The sequence below is a fragment of the Capra hircus genome (genome assembly GCF_001704415.2).
Source record: "Capra hircus breed San Clemente chromosome X unlocalized genomic scaffold, ASM170441v1, whole genome shotgun sequence".
NCBI lineage: Eukaryota > Metazoa > Chordata > Mammalia > Artiodactyla > Bovidae > Capra > Capra hircus.
The window spans coordinates 27,476,035-27,482,303 of NW_017189517.1; the positions used below are offsets into that span (position 1 = coordinate 27,476,035).

General features: G+C 49.2%; 1 long non-coding RNA gene across 1 annotated transcript; it reads left to right on the plus strand.

Moving 5' to 3' along the window:
- The first annotated feature begins 1,460 nt into the window (after nt 1-1,460).
- Nucleotides 1,461-5,983, plus strand: LOC102169181. Its single transcript, XR_001917639.1, has 4 exons — nt 1,461-1,574; nt 2,271-2,364; nt 2,716-2,797; nt 3,359-5,983. It is a non-coding gene; the product is annotated as an uncharacterized LOC102169181 (long non-coding RNA).
- Nucleotides 5,984-6,269: the final 286 nt, after the last annotated feature.

Genomic DNA, 6,269 nt, shown 5'->3' on the forward strand with positions numbered 1-6,269 from the left:
AGGAAAGCCAGTGGTATAATTCAGTCCAAGTCTGAAGGCCTGTGAACCAGGGGGGCTGGTGGTGTGAATCCTAGTTGAAGAGAAGGAGAAAACGAGGAGAAATGTTCTATCTCAAGCAGCGAGATAGGGAAAAAAGGGAAGAATTCTTCCTTTCTCTGCTTTGGTTCCATCTGGGCCCTCAACGGATTGGATGATGCCTACCCACATCGGGGAAGGCCTTCTATTTTGCTAAGTCACCGATTCAAATACTCATCTCATCCAGAAACACCCTCACAGATACAACCAGAAATAGTGTTTAATTCGGACGCTCCATGACCAGTCAAGTTGGCACCTAAAATTAGCCGTCACAGTGGGTAGGGCAGCATCATGGACTGCTGCATAACACGGCACACCACGAAGCCTCAAGTGAGCTTTCCCATGGGAGGGACAGTGCTAGCATTAGATCATCTTTCCTAGGAGCACTGTGCACTGTGACCATGCAGTCCAGCTAAGGGACCCCGTGGCTATGTGGTCCACACACCATGTAGAGGGTAGATGAGTTAAACACTCGAGGTAGTCAGGCCTAGGGGAACTGTGCCCTCTTGTTTGTACAATTCACAAGTTGCGAGCAGGTGCAGAAACCTCTCAGCGAGGGGCCTCCTGGAAGGAAGTGGGCTTCCAGTCTCACCTTGGATAACTGTGAAGCTTAGGGACCTTTGCAGCAGAGAGATGAAATCCTCATATCTTTCTTCCTATAGCAATAGGAGGAATAACTCTTGTGGTTGGGGTGGGAACATGAATTCAGGAAAAGAGTTAGGGAAGTGATTTATGCCTGGGCCTTGTAGGAAGGACAAGATTTTCACAGATAGAAAAGCAGGAAAGGATATGAAATTCCTGAAAAGGGTCGTACCAATCCTAGCAAGCTTCTAAGAGTTAGCCTGTTGTCAGCGTTCCCTGGTCTTCCCCAAATGTCTGCAACCTGAACTCACTTGCAAAATATCCAGGTGCAAACCTTGGGTCCCTCACACCATGCACAGCCCAGTACTATTTGACCCCAGAGCTCAGAGACAAGTCCTCTGCATCTCTGCTCTGATACATCTCCATGTCCGTATCTAATATGAAGAACTCACATTTTGCCTGGAAGGAGTAAAGCTTGGAGGGCTTCCTGGAGGGGGAGGTAATTGATCTAGGCCCGGGTAAACTGAATGTGCATGCTTTCCAAAGTCTAAGATGACAAGAAACAAAGCACAAGGTATGTGCAAAGGCCTAAGAAGTCGAGCTAGGCCTTGAGGGATGGACACGGCTATAGAAAGACGTAGGAATACGAGCAGAGCTTTCCTGACGTCAGCTGGGCCTTGGGAAATGGCCAGTTTCCCGCCAGTAGACCTGCCTGAGAGGAATGGCCGTTCTCCCCGTCAATCATCGCAGGCCCACCAATGACGATGTTGGGAGGCGGGGGCGTGAGAGCTGGAAGAAGCCCTAGCGCGTGCCTTAGCGCGTGCCTAAGCGCGTGACTGTCTGGATTGTGCTTCCGTAGACCGTTTTCCTCGGTTAGGATTTAACGTGGCGGCCCCCTTTCCGGAGATCGTAGAAGTGTAAGTTTTACTAACCTGATTCGTATTTGGCTGTCTGCGGTGTGAGTTGGAGAGTCGGGTAGATGGTGTGTCCTGATGGACACTTTGACAGACGTGTCTGCGGGCTCCTGGGTGGATGGCGGAGACGACCTCTCAGGCACTTCCGGGTTTGGTGTGGGGCATTATTGTAACGGCATGCTGAAACTTGAAGATTTTCTTTGTTTAAATGTGGGTCTCGAAGCTTCCATCCCAGTTATGGTCTTAATGCTTTGTAGTGTTTGCGGCTTAAAGTGAGGGAAGGGCGGGTGCGTTTGGCTGGGTGGGTGGGGGCGCCGGACAGTCTGCCTGGTGACTGGCGGCCGCCATGGAGCTGATTCTGCTTTCTGTTGTAGGGCGTTTGGGGCGGATATATCGCTGCCGGGGATTGGTCCAAATGTTGATCTTGGCCATTTTTGTGACCTCTCTTAACCAATGAGGGTATTTCTGTTATTTTCCACGTGAAACGAGACAGTAAGGCTCTGAGGGATCGTGTGCGGTGTTAGGACAGCTGACGGCCCTTGGCTGCCTTGGTGTTTTGTGGATAAGGGAAAGGGGAAGTTTGCCCCAGCCAGTCTATGTTACGAGCTTCCAAGTTACCTAATTTTCCTGCAACTGTGTTCGGCTGTCCATCTGTAAGCAAGTCTCCTTGTAGATCTGTATAATCACTGTTTCCTTCAGGACCTGTGATGGAAAAATCTAGTACTGGCCAGCCTATGGGCCTGTAATGAGAAGAGACTGGACCCGGAATTAGCTGTCCAGACCTGCCAGATGAGTAAGTGCTGCCTTATGCTGTGTGGGGCCACAGATGCTGGGAGGAGGGTAGCATCCATCCCATCAGCTGTACCATTATTTAACATGGTGTTGAAATGTCTTCCCTGAGTCTCTAAGACAGGAACTTCCAACAATGTCAGGATCACTCCCTGAGCGCTGCTCAGACACTAGGTTTATAATCGATGTCTTTAACTAGTCAGTGGCATCTTTTTCCAGTTCACCGTGAGTGCCATTCTTAGAGACAGACTGAATTTATTAGAATGTCACATTTCCAGAAGGCCTGATCTTGCCATTCTCACATCAGAGCTCTGATCTGTCTTTTTATCCTTTTGGAAAACACTTGTAATACCAGGCAGAAGCAGGCTGGACTGGATGGGATTGTGAAAAACAAACTTCAGGAATCCAGAGACTGTGGGAGTGCTGTTTTCTTTCAGGTAGGGGAACATGGATTTGAATGTAATTTGAAGCCAGCTCTGTTGAGGAAAGGGGAGAAAGATGAGGCCTGTACACCAAGTGAGCGGCAGAGAATGACAGTCTGCCAGTCTATCCCCTCTGTAAGCGGGTGGGCGTTTACTTTGCAGGGGTCCTGGAGGTGTAGGCTAACAATTCAAGTAATATGCAGGTCAGTACTTCACTAAATATTTACCCTTCCACAGTTTGTCGGGCTTTTTTTTTTTTTTTTTTTTTTTTGGCTTTGCAGATGTTGCTGAGACAATACATCGTGTTTCATTAAAAATAAACTTTAGTGTCTGAGTCTGACCCTTTCTTACTGTCATCTTTGAGCCTCAGTTTCCACATTTGCAAAATGGGAATCACACCTTGCTCTCGGGGATATCTCTTGTATGGTTTTTGTAAAGTGCTCAGCACGCAGGAGGTACGGAGGGAATTAGTACACCATTTCCAGAAAGTGGGAAGAGAACATTGTGGCTTCGTTTAGCTCGTCTCCCTACCTGTCCAGACCCCCATTTCAACCAAACGTTTGTTTCCTTTCACAGGGCCAGCAGATTTCCTCAGATGTTACTGGGCTGCTCTTTGGAAACCAGCCTCATTAATCCTGCTCTGATGCCAAGAGGTAGCCCAGCAGCTCACACCTTGCCTTGCCCTGAGCCACTTTCTGTTCTGGCCATCTCTGACGCCTTATGCCGAAGCTGATGTGGCTCAGCACCAAGTTCAGGCACCAAGAAGGTGCTTGTTAACTGGCAGTGTGGGAAAGGTCTCCTCTCTTTCACTGTCTGTATAACGTTACTTCTTTCCCGGGCAGGGGTTAATTTGTTGAAAATGTGTGGAAGAGTTTTCACAGTTGGGGTGGGGGAAACGCGCCAAATAGAAATATGAACTCTTCTAAGGTGCATTCAGAGACACTTCTAACCTCCAGTTTCATAGAAACCTCGGGCTCCTCTGTTGCTGTATTAGCACGGGTTTTATCCAGAAGGAGGCATCACAGAACCTGAATTTCATTCACCGAAGGTTAAAAGGAAATCCACATTTCTTTGTGATTGGAAACTAAAGTGTGTAGTCTTTAGAGGGCATGTTTAAAGGCTCTTTGGTTATCCCTGTAATTGGTGAAATTACTTTAAAGCTGTGAAAGAGGGGGGTGGTGATAGTTTCCTACTCAGTGAAAACCTGAAGCCTGAGATACTTAGAGAAACCTGTCCTAGGCGCATGTGCCTTCACCAAGTGACATGACGATGATCAAAACTGGCTTATTTCCTAGTCAAAACAGTTGTGAAACTTGAGGATAACCGTGAGGCCTTCCTCCCCTTCCATACACACTTGTTCCCACTGCCCATCAAAGTGATCCTGGCTGACTTCGTTGGAGGCAGGGGTCAAGAAAACCTAAATGGATGGTTTAATAGGTAAATCTGCTGTGTTTTGGCACTTAAAAATAAGTCACAAGGTTGAGGATTCCAAAAAGGTGACTCGCCACCTGGTGACAGTCTCACAAATCAGGGCTCTCATGGAAAGAGAAGGTAATCCTCTTCTGAATTTGAGGTGGAATCTGGCTTGCTGGTTCCTTCCCAGGAATTCATTCCTAGGCCAGCCATGTCACTTAGGCTCATGAGACAGCACCTCAGTGAATGTCTACTCACTCGTGGGAATGTTAGTGTTCTATAAATTCTTGGTGGGAGGTATTCCTTTGGATACATACCACAAGTGGGATTGCTGGACTAGATGGTAGTTCTGCTTTTAAGTTTTTGAGGGACTTTCATACTGTTTTCCATAGTAGCTGTACCAATTTAACCTTGAACTAAATGAGTTTCGTGAGCGGTGGTTAGGCCACTCTTGATTGTCGGTTCTTTTCAGGAGAAGTACTGTAGAGATTAGAGGCTCAGAGGGGAACGCACTTCCCTGATCAGGAAAGGTGGAGTGACTGACTACATAAGGACCTTCGTTGGGGTGCCTAAAGCCTAGAGGTGGGGAAGGGGCTGGGAAGAGTGACCCTCTATGGAGCTGCTCTCAGAGCACAAGGAGAAAGCTGGACAGGAGGACATAGGCCCTCAGTGTGAAAGGTGCATCAGGCTTTCTGTGGTCCAAGGTGTCTGCTACCTATTTCTCAACCCCTGGTACTGCCTGGGATCACTGCAGCACGGGGACTGAAGGTAATAGTGCACATCGCTGAGTGTGACATGAGAGTGGATTACTTCCTGGCCAAGGGGAGACTTTGACGATGAAGGCTTTACCCTTTGCTACAGCCTTCCTCAGAATTTTGGACTTCGCTGTTAGAGATGTTCTTGTGTTCCTGCTTCCGTCTGTGCACTGCCTTAGGCTGTCGAAAGCGGCTCAGGAAAGGTGACCTTTCCCCCTGCTATACTGTGGCCTAGGGCAGTAATCTGGGGGAGTCTCCTGGGAGGCGCCCACTGATGTTGACTGCACTTGTTTGCGTAGACCGCTCAACTCTTCTGTTGGGACTACCTGTGGCCATGAAGAGGCACGTGAAAGTGAGCTGCTGTTGCTGCTGTGTTCTCCTGATATGGCAGCCAGACACTTCTTCCTTCAACACCCACACACCTCAGGTGCCTTGCTCAAGTCCTAAGGCAGGCGCATATTGGCAATGGCAGCATGTGGGGCATGGGAGATGTTGAGTCTGGGGCAGAAGTTGGCCGTAGCCCGATGTCAGAATTCTGTGCCATTGTGCAGAGCGAGGGCACATTGGGATTCCCGAGGAGTCCCAAGTCTGTAGGAATGTGGTTGGAACTTTCCACGTTCGCTTTCTGCACTCTTCCACTGGGCACGCTCTGCACGTTGGTTGGAAGAAAGAGGTCCGATGGGTCTCGTCAATGAACTGTCCATGAATCGGGGGCCATTTGCTTCTTTCGGGGCATATGCCGATGAGCCTGGATATCCATCCAGGAACCTCCCGAATCAGTGCCCCCGCGGGATGGTGAAGCCCTTGTATTCCTCTTGCTGGAGAGGGCTACACCCCCAGGCTGTACTGTCTCTCCCCACTGTGTATCTGCTGGAAAGGCTTTCTAGCAGAAAGGCTGGCTACTGGTGGCTCCTCTTCCGTTTTGGTCTTGGTGGTTGGGGTGACAAGGCCTCAATGGGACCTTCTCTGCACTCTCGAGGAAAAAGGTGGTGTTGGTAAACAGTAGAGGGACAGTTCTGCATTGTCTGTGGTGGTGTGCTATTGGAGTGGGGGAGGGGAAAGGGGGGCTCAATTTGGGGAGGGGAAAGGCCCCATCGTTTCCCCATTTCAGGCTTTTGCTTTCTCTTGATGAGGGAAATTTGGGCCCAGCAGGGCTATGAGCAGGAGGCTCTGAGAGTATACGGAAAGACTGACAGTGGCGAGGACAAAGGTCTTTGGTGTGACGACTGTGGTGGGCATTGTGGGTTCAGGGCTCTTTCTCCTGTCTCTTTTCTCCATTCTTGTGCCCTTCCTTTGGGTTAGCACCGTGAGGGACAGAA